The 10,395-nt window shown below is 36.0% G+C and overlaps 1 pseudogene; it reads right to left on the bottom strand.

Moving 5' to 3' along the window:
* On the bottom strand, positions 6,304–6,818 carry LOC107641208 (annotated as a pseudogene).

Genomic DNA, 10,395 nt, shown 5'->3' with positions numbered 1-10,395 from the left:
AGCTTAATAACTGAGTCTATTTTATGTCAAAGTAACTAATTTGTTGTCTATAATAGATATTTCTGTACAAGAACAAAATCATGTTAAAATTAGAGAATCATCTACTATATATATAAAGAGTTTTGGAAATTCAAGTTGTTTTCACTTTATTTTGGAAATAATGACATTTATTGCACTATACTTGTCAAATTTCTATTTAATTTTCAATAAATTGAAAAGAATAAAGTGTTTTTTTTTCTTGGCCGTTAATAAATTCAGTTTTTCCTTTCCGGACGGGACTGTTAATAAATTAATTAAGGAAGTCCTATATCTAAAATGGATGGGCTGGGCTGGAGTTACATTTGTGCACACTGAAGAATAAACTCAATATGGGTGCAAACATAAGCACCAAAAAAGACTGGGTGCAAACATATTAGTGACGTACATAGCAAAAAATTATTAGTGACGTGTCACAATAGGCCTCATGGCTAACATACTAGCAAGATGTTAACTAGGATGGCATCAGACTTTTAACTTTTAACCCCATTTTAATACTATGGACAAAAAAAATAGAATGGCCTCGGAGCTGAGGTTTTTATTGAGTGGTAAAATATGATATCTTTTACGAAGCTTATCAGGTGTACCGGAAATATCGGTGTTCCAATTATTTACCAGAAATATCGGTGTTCCAATTATTTTAATCATTGATCTGAATTATAAAAAATATATATAATATATATTAATTAAGATTAACGGTTAAAATAATTGGAACACCGATATTCTCGGATACACTTGATAACTTTTTTATCTTTTAATATGCTGCGTATAGATTCAAACCTTGGTAAGAATTAAGTAATGGATGAAATTTGTAGATCGGAAATGGTTAAATTCATCTTATAAAAAAAAATGACAAGTTGACATCTTTAGGTTATTACTCATATCTGCAAGGACCTACCTCACTCCAACTTGATTGGGTGCATATTTTTCGAAAAGATTTTTGGATAAAACGCAATATGTATCTATTTTTATCCATTCCAATAGTGGAAATAGTCATTTCTAACTATAAAAAATTCGAACAATGACAATTGATTATAAAAAAATAAAAAATTAATATTGTATCCACAAAAGATTAATTTTGTTCGACAAAAATGATTAATTATTAAATTTTTATTAACTCAGTGGAAGATTGGGTCTTCTGCGCCCGTCAATATTTAGAGACGTTCGAAATACCCGTGGAGCAGAGAATTTAAGTGTTATCATTTCATTTGGTAGGGGTAGCATATGCATCGTATCGATGGGCATTAACAACAGCATCATCTACAACTGGGACACATTTCTGGAAGCGCTAGCAAGAAGCACCAACAGTCAGATTTGGAAAGAATCTCTTTTATGGCCCTTTCACCATCATTAAAAAATTGAAGCAGGGTGGATTGGTTGAGAAGTACCAGAACCAATATGAAGAATTAACTAACAGGGTCAATGGGCAGAATGAAGAGTAGATCATCTCCCTCTTTGTTGTTAGACTCCAAGACCAGCTCAAATGTGAATTGCTCCTAGCCCAACCCACATCATATGTCCAGGCTGTTTCCATTGCTAAACTCCATGAGCAAAAGAACGCAACAATGCCGAGCTTATCTAGGAATGGTAGCAATAAGGCCCCAACCCAGAACCCGCCCCGGTTTATGTCCCAATAGAGTTCTCACCCAGTGACTACCCCTGCCACGAGCTCCATAGCATCTGCTAACACACCCTCTTCTTTTCCAACACCAAAAATAAACCTACCGGCATTTAAGAAACTAATCAGCACAGATATTCGAGCACAAAGGGAGAAGGGCTTGTGTTATTATTGTGATGAGCATTACAGCCAGGGGCATTGCTGCAAGGCTTCTTATGAGCTCCTCATAGGTGAAGAGAAACTCTAAGAGCTCTTACATGGCACTGCTGGAACACCTGAAGAGGAGAATGACTCTGATTTGGAGGATGCGGGACACGACGAGGAGGAACAACCTCCACGAATCAGTCTCAATGCCCTTGTCGGGGAGTTCCACCCCGAGACTCTGCGCGTGAAAGGGGCACACGCCAATCGACCCTTGCTGATTTTGATTGATGGTAGCAGCATCCACAACTTTATCAAAGAGTCAATTGCTAGGAAGCTCAATTTGCCCCTCACCCCGACTCCAACACTTCAGGTAATAGTGGGCAATGGTGATTCTATTAATTGTGCAACTAAATGCCAAGATTTTTCTTTATTGGTACAAGGGTATAACTTCTCTATGGACACTTATGTACTGGACCTAAAAGGCACAGATGTGGTTCTAGGAGTACATTGGATGATGCGGCTGGGTATTATCCATATTAATTATATCGACTTGTTCATGAATTTCAAGGTACTAGGGAGATGGGTCACATTTAAAGGCGAACACTTATTACGAAAGGCAAAATTAAATTTCAGAGAATTGAAGAAACTCCATAGCAGTCATCATATTGCCTCTTTGTTTCAATTGGAGGTCAAGGGTTCATCACTAGCATCAATTCGAGCAGTAATTGATGAAGATGTTCAAAGGATTATAGGGGAATTTTTTTGAGGTGTTTGAAGAACCCACACAACTCCCACCACAATTAACTATTGATCATCAAATCCATCTTGTCCCAGGTGCAACTCCGGTGAGCATTAAACCTTACAAATATCCACATTTTCAGAAGGTAGAAATGGAGCGGTCAGTGATTGAGATGTTACAAACCGGTGTGATCTGTGATCGTTAAAGTGCTTTTTTCAAGCCCGGTTCTGCTTGTGAAGAAGAAAGATGGGGGTTGGCGTTTCTGCGTTGACTACAGAGCTCTGAATGCAATCACTGTGAAAGATAAATTTCCAATTTCAACCATAGAAGAGATACTTGATGAGTTACATGGGGCAGAATTCTTTTCCAAGATTGATCTAAAGAGCGGCTATCATCAGATTAGAATGTAGGAAGAGGGCATATACAAGATGGCATTCAGGACTCATATGGGCCACTATGAATTTGTGGTCATGCTATTTGGCCTCACTAATATGCCCTCCACATTCCAAGCAACCATGAACCGAGTCTTCCAACCCTACTTGAGACGGTTTATTGCTGTTTTTTTATGATATACTGGTGTATAGTCAGACCCATGAAGAGCACATGAGGCATATGGCTCAAACTTTACAAGTTTTACAGGAGAACCATTTCTTTGCCAAATAGTCAAAATGTGCATTCTTACAACAACAAGTTGAGTACTTGGGACATGTAATTGCTAGGGAAGGAGTAAAGGTAGATCTTACAAAGATTGATGCAATCTTAGCTTGGCCTGTTTTCACCACAGTGAAACAATTAAGGGGCTTCCTCGAATTGACTGGATACTATAGAAAATTTGTTGCCAATTATGCTCAACTTGTCTTCCCTTTGACTGAGTTATTAAAGAATGTCTTCTAATGGACCATATCTGTTGATCAGGCTTTCACCATTCAAAGCAACTGATAGTTAACACCCCTGTTTTGGCACTCTCTAACTTCTTCCAAACTTTTGTGGTAGAAATTGATGCTTCTAGCACTGGTATTAGCGCGGTTCTATCTCAAGGTGGTCATTTTATCGCCTACTTCAACAAGAAATTAGGGGTGCGTTTAGAACAAGTATTTGCTTATGTGCGGGAACTTTATACCGTCACTCAAGTAGTCACAAAATGGCGGCACTATTTGCTAGATAAGAGGTTCCAGATCAAGACCGATCATCAATGGTTAAGGGAGCCCATGACTCAAGTCATCCTTACCCCTGAACAACAGCACTATCTCTCAAAGTTATTGGGGTATGGCTTTGAGATTGAATATTGTCCTAGCAAGTTCAACAAGGTAGCCGATGCCCTATCCCGCCAAGAGGAGGAAGTCATCTATCCACGATTCCAAGCATTCACAGCGGCACAATCTCAACTCATTTCTGAATTATTGAGAGCCAATAGTAAGATGGAGGAGATGTTACAACTTCAAGAACGCTTGAGGAATGACAACTTGCCTTCCGATTATGTGTTTAAGGATGGTTTAGTGCTGTATAAAGGGCAAATTTAGGCGCCAAATTTTGCTAATTTGCGTACTACTCTCTTAACCCAGCTTCATTCTGCCCTAACAGCGGATCATGGCGACTTTTTGAAAACTTACAAGGGGCTGAGTGAACTGTTCTTTTGGCCTGGAATGCGCTAAGATATTGTCCGCTTCATCGATCGTTGTATCAAATGTCAATGCACGAAGTATATTGCTGCCAAACCACAAGGTCTCCTTCAACCCCTTCTTATTCCTGCAAAACCATGAGATGACATCAGTTTGGATTTCATCACTAAGCTTCCAAACTCTAATGGCTTTACTACTATACTTGTTGTCGTGGATAGATTCAGTGAGATTGCCTGGGTTGCTCCATTGAAGACAGGTTTCTCAACCAAACTGGTTGCTTAGAAGTTCATTAATTCAGTGGTAAGATATCATGGATTTCCTGCCACTATTGTCTCCGATAAAGACCCTCTCTTCTTAAGTCACTTCTAGTGGGAATTGTTCATGAATTGTGGTACTTAGCTGTTCTATAGTACAATGTATCATCTGCAGACTGATGGTCAGACTGAGATTGATAAACCGAATGCTGGAACAATACTTGCGTGTGTTCACCCATGCCCACCCTACAAAATGGTCAGTTTATCTCAATTGGGCTGAGTTTTGTTATAACAACTTGTTTCACACCATAATTGAGATGTCTCCACATGAAGCACTATATGGGTTTCCAACCCAAACCATTCCAGGGTATGTGCATCACTCATCTTTAGTTAAGGATGTAGATGACTTGCTGCAAGTGCGAGAGTCTCTTGATATGGAACTGAAGTTTTACCTCCAACAGACACAGAATCAAATGAAACGCCCAGCTGATAGTCATCATCGAGAGAAATTGTTCAATGTTGGTGACCGAGTTCTGTTGAAGCTGCAGCCGTATAGGCAAAGCTTAATGGTAGCTCAGGGTAACTTAAATCTTGCTAAGCGGTTTTATGGGCCGTTTAAGGTGCTGCAGTGAGTAGGAGTTGTCGTGTACAAGCTGGAACTTCCAATCAGCAGTGCTATACACCCAATTTTTCATGTCTTGCTGTTGAAGGAATTTAAAAGGGACCTGGCTATGGTTGGGACTACCGTTGACCTTCCCCTCTCTCTACCTTTTGAACCACTTACAGCTGCGATCATTAATAGTAAGCATATATAGGCTACTCGACGATGTTTTTCAAACTGTCCAAGTGTTAGTTGAGTGGCAAGGTACACCAAGAGTTAAAGCAACTTGGGTCAGTTGGTTTGAGTTGGTGAAGATTTATCCTGCTGAGGACCTTAAGGACAAGGTCATTATCCTGGGGGGAGTAATTGATGCGAAAAGTAATAGTAATGTCAATACTGAGGCCCAAGAGAAACAAGAGGATGGGCCTAATGAAGCCATTATGCAAAATAACTCAAGTAACAAAAGGGTAAGGAAACCACCCATATGGATGAAAGACTATGAGAAGTAAATAGGAGTGCGTCACAGAGAATTATTAGCTTGTGTTGAGGTCAGAGTTAGTTACAACAGATTGGAATATGGGTTGTGATATAAAAAGGGAATTAGAGTATAAGAAAATAATAGGTAGGATAAATGTCCTATCCGGCCCCTGACCTTTTTCTCGAGGCACAAAGCGCACTTCAACCAGGCACTCATTCATCTAAAAAATTGTACAAATCGACCCCTGTTCCTAGTTGATAAATAGTGGCTCATCTGACGTGTCTGGTGAGATTTGATGTGTCATGTCACAGTGGCAGGTATCAATACCAATTTGTTAAATGAACTAAAAACTCCCTCGCCAAAAAATAAAAAATAAAAAATTCTCCTCTTCTTCCCCCTTTTCTTCCTCCTCTTCTTCTCCTTTCTCTTCGGCCACCATCATCTCCATCACTATCATCATCAAACTTCACCTTCATGATCATTACTGCAGCACCACCATCGCCGAACCAACCTCTCTTTTCTCCTTCCTCATCCTTTCCTCTTCCTCCTCTTTTTTTTTTTCTTCTTCCATTATGCCATCTTTATAACCACCATCAATCAATCATATATACACCTTTACAACCTGTGCAAACAACTCATTGAGCTCACTATAGAGAATCCAGTCCCTAACATAGCAAATCACAATAGATCAAACTCTACAAATTTTTATGGTGCATTCTGGAATTCACATAACATAGGAATCACAATATTAGTAACACAAAACACAAGCAAGAAAACAAGCATTGCATATTTGCTTAGTAAAAAGTAATAATACCTATATGACAGCACTCCTCTGTCTAACGCTAGCTTTCTTAGCATCAATAATAGACTCTACAAGTTTCACCACATTCTCAAGCTTTCCCTGCGCATTCACCGCACAATAATCAAAATTCTTCATGTACTTCACCTTCTTTTTCGCTGTCGCTATCCTCACAAGTAGCAAGTCCACCGTCTCCGTGTTTTGATCTATCAACCTCTCCACCATTGCTGCCTCACTCTCTGCCACCAGAAAAATAAACACTGCCGATTTTTCCAACACCTTTCTCAGCGTCTGCACACCCTGTATATCAACCCTAAGAATAATATCATAAGCTTCATCATGAACTCTATGATCTGCAACTTCGGCACGCCCTTATAGTCACCATACACCAGAGGAGAAATCGAGCAAGACAACCAGCAGCGGTGAAAACATAAGGGGATGCAGTCGGCGAACAAAGCAGTTGTGGGTAGAGGGGGAGTTGAAAAACAGAGAAGGGGAAAGAAAGGAAGAAGAGGAAGGTAGCCGTAGCAAGAGTCAAGGGTAGTTAGGTTTTAAGTTTTGGTGAGGGGGTTTTTAGTCCTTTTAACAAATTGATATTGATACCTGGCACCTCACTGAACACGTCATATGGGCCACTATTTATCAACCAGGAACAGGAGTCAATTTGTACAACTTTATAGATAGATAGGGGACTGGTTGAGGTTTCGGGATGATTAAAATGCGCTTTGTCTTTTGGAAAAAAGGTCAGGGACCAAATAAGGTATTTACCCGGATAGCTATTATGTTGCTATTTGATAATGCATACCTCCTTTGAGCTTAGGGTGGTATTGGTATACTGTTTTATTGATTCTTGCCTTATAAATCAATCGAGTACTTCATTTGTCAATAGAGTACATACACTTATATTACTTTGCCATATTGCTACTGTGATTGTTGTGAATTGCTATTAATGTTTGTAGTGTCTATTATGCCCTCTTCCAACTCTTCTCGTCGCAGAGCTGCGCCTCTTCCTCTATCCCCTATCATCTATCCCGCCGCCTCCCGGTGTAACTTCTCTTGCCGTGACGCTACGCCATCACTCTCGAAGTCCTCTTACTGTGAACACGGCGGTCTTCTTCTTATAAGTTTTGGGTTATTCTTTTTACTTGTTTTGGATATTTCTTTTTTCTAGGTTTTAGATGTGCCTTTTTTATATGTTTTGGATGTTTTTATATGTGTCTTCTTTTTAGATTTTGGATATTTTTTAAATAGTTTTAGATGTTTTTTTCTTAGTTTTCGTATATTCTTTTTCCAATAATTTTGGAGGTCTTATTTTATTAGATTTTGAATTTTTTAAAATAATTTTGGATATCTCTTTTTTGTTAGGTTTTAAATTTTTTTATTACGTATCGAATGTTTTTTTCGATTAGATTTTTTATATTCTTTTTGTAATGATTTTGATTTTTTTTCATTTGGTTTTAGATATATTTCTTTTAAATTTTAGATGTTTCTTTTTATTTAGTTTTAGATTTAAAATTTACATTCTCTCTAAAAAAAATAAAAAAAAAGAGATGTGTGGATTTAGATTTTTCTATTGAACTTATTTTATTGTTCATATACTAATTAGCTGCAATCCTGATTAATTACCTACCAAAGTTGCAAAAAATTGTAGATCTTTTCGATAAACGGCTATTTCAGATTTTTGTTAATTTTTGGATTTTTTTTAATTAAAACTTGCTTTTTTTAATGCAATTTTGGTATATTATTTGTGATAATAGAATATAGTGAGTAAGAAAGATGAGATTATTGTAGGTTGAAAAATCATTTGTGATACGGGATCCTAGTCAAATGTGAAAATTACATGTGACCTTTTTCTTCCGTTATATATTAGTCTTTATTCTCTTCATTGTGAGTCCTTCATCCAGAATGCTGTGTTTGAAATTGAGCTCTTTTTTTAGACAACTAAGAACCACATGTGAGACAGTTGACAAGGAACAATAAGATTAGAATAAAATAAATCACCAAAAAAAAAAAATCAAAATGAAATAAATGGTTCGGCTGCCCTTTGTATATACCACCCAAAAAAATAGGGTAAAACACTATAATAAATCAAGAAAAACGAAATTTTACACAAATAAGCCAAATAGAAAACTGATTTATGAATCCACCAATACACATTACTATATAGTTCGAATCAGTATGTTTCGAATTAGAATTACTCACACACGCAGACACACTATAATTCGAATAAACCTGATTCGAATTACACCCACAGTAATTCGAATCAGGGTGATTCGAATTACACTACACACGCTGCACATAGTAATTCGAATGGGCCAGATTCGAATTACTCATTATTTAATTTTGCCCATTTTTTTATTAAAAAATTAATAATTGATTAAAAAATTAATAATTTAAAATTAAAAAAATATATATTTTATTTCATGCATTAAAAAAAACTAACAAAATATTTAATTACAAGACTTCTTTAAAATAAAAGAAATACTCTACATAGTCAATAATAATTTAGAAATTAAAAAAATATAGTTATAACCAGTATTTACCTAAATTACTAGAATATTACAAACTTTTATAGTACTCCTAATATTTTTTAAGCCATTTTTTTAAATTGTTTTGCATAGAAAATGGCTTAAAATGGCTTAAAATGTCCTTTATTCTATGCAAAACAATTTTTAAAAAAATAGTTTAAAAAATATTCGGAGTACTATAAAAGTTTGTAATATTCTAGTAATTTAGGTAAATATTGGTTATGACTATATTTTTTTAATTTCTAAATTATTATTGACTATGTAGAGTATTTCTTTAATGTCCTAAGTCATTAGGACATTACAAATTTTTATAGTACTCCTAACATCTTTTAGGCCATTTTTTAAATTATTTTGTATAGAATAAAATATTTTTTTGTGGTATAATTTAAATAAATTTATTAAAAAAATTTATAAAAAAATATTCATGAGCTATTAAAAATGGACAAAAGAGTATTGTATGAAATTCGAATTGATAACTCATTAATATTTTAAAGAAGTCTCGTAATTAAATATTTTGTTAGCTTTTTTTTAATGCATGAAATAAAATATATATATTTTTTAATTTTTAAATTATTAATTTTTTAATAAAAGAATGGGCAGAATTAAATCATGAGTAATTCGAATCTGGCCAATTCGAATTACTATGTGCAGCGTGTGTGAGTAATTCTAGTTCGAAACATACTGATTCGAACTATATAGTAATGTGTATTGGTGGATTCATGAATCAGCTTTCCATTTAGCTGATTTGTATAAAATTTCATTCTCCTTGACTTATTATAGTGTTTTGTCTCAAAAAATAATAGTTAACCAAGTTGAAATAGTTTAATAGTTAGTCTATTAATCTGCTTAAATAAGTGTTAAAAATTTAAATTTTATCTTATATATATATATATATAGTAATTTATTAATCAATAATACACCTTTAAATAATATCCATTAAAATATGGGTAAAGTACTAAATTCGTCCATACGTTTGGGCATAACTTTGTTTTGGTCTTTAAGATTTAAAGTATCTTATTTGAATAAAAAAAAGTTTCATTTAGTTTCAATATATAGTCCCACCGTGAGATCAAAGTTAAATAATTAACAAAAAAATGTAGCTAACCAAAAATTTTTAAATAAAATTTAGAGTAAAGGACAAATAGGTCCCTAACTTTTTTTTTTTCGCGGACATTTTCATCCCCAAGGATTGTAAAATACATTCATGTCCCTGACCCTTCCAAAACACGAACAAATGTACCCCTCCGTTGAAGTGACTCCGTTGGACTCAACGGAAAATGCTGACATGGCTCCCGTGGCGCTGACGTGGTCGTTACGGGAACACACGTGGCATACAACTTTTTAAAACAGGACATATTAGTCCTCTCACACCAAAATGTGTAGCTTTTTAAAACAGGACATATTAGTCCTCCCACCCCAAAACGGCATCGTTTCACCCAAATCCCCAATCTTTCACATTTATGAGCCCTAATCCTTCCACAAAAACGGTGAAGTAGGTCACCATCCTCAGCCACCTCCAACCCCAACCACCTCCTGCCCCCTAAGTCCCTCTTCCACCACCACCTACGCTGCCCCTCCT

The sequence above is a fragment of the Arachis ipaensis genome, chromosome B05, assembly GCF_000816755.2.
Source record: "Arachis ipaensis cultivar K30076 chromosome B05, Araip1.1, whole genome shotgun sequence".
NCBI classification, from domain to species: domain Eukaryota; kingdom Viridiplantae; phylum Streptophyta; class Magnoliopsida; order Fabales; family Fabaceae; genus Arachis; species Arachis ipaensis.
This window is presented reverse-complemented; position numbering and strand designations above follow the sequence as displayed.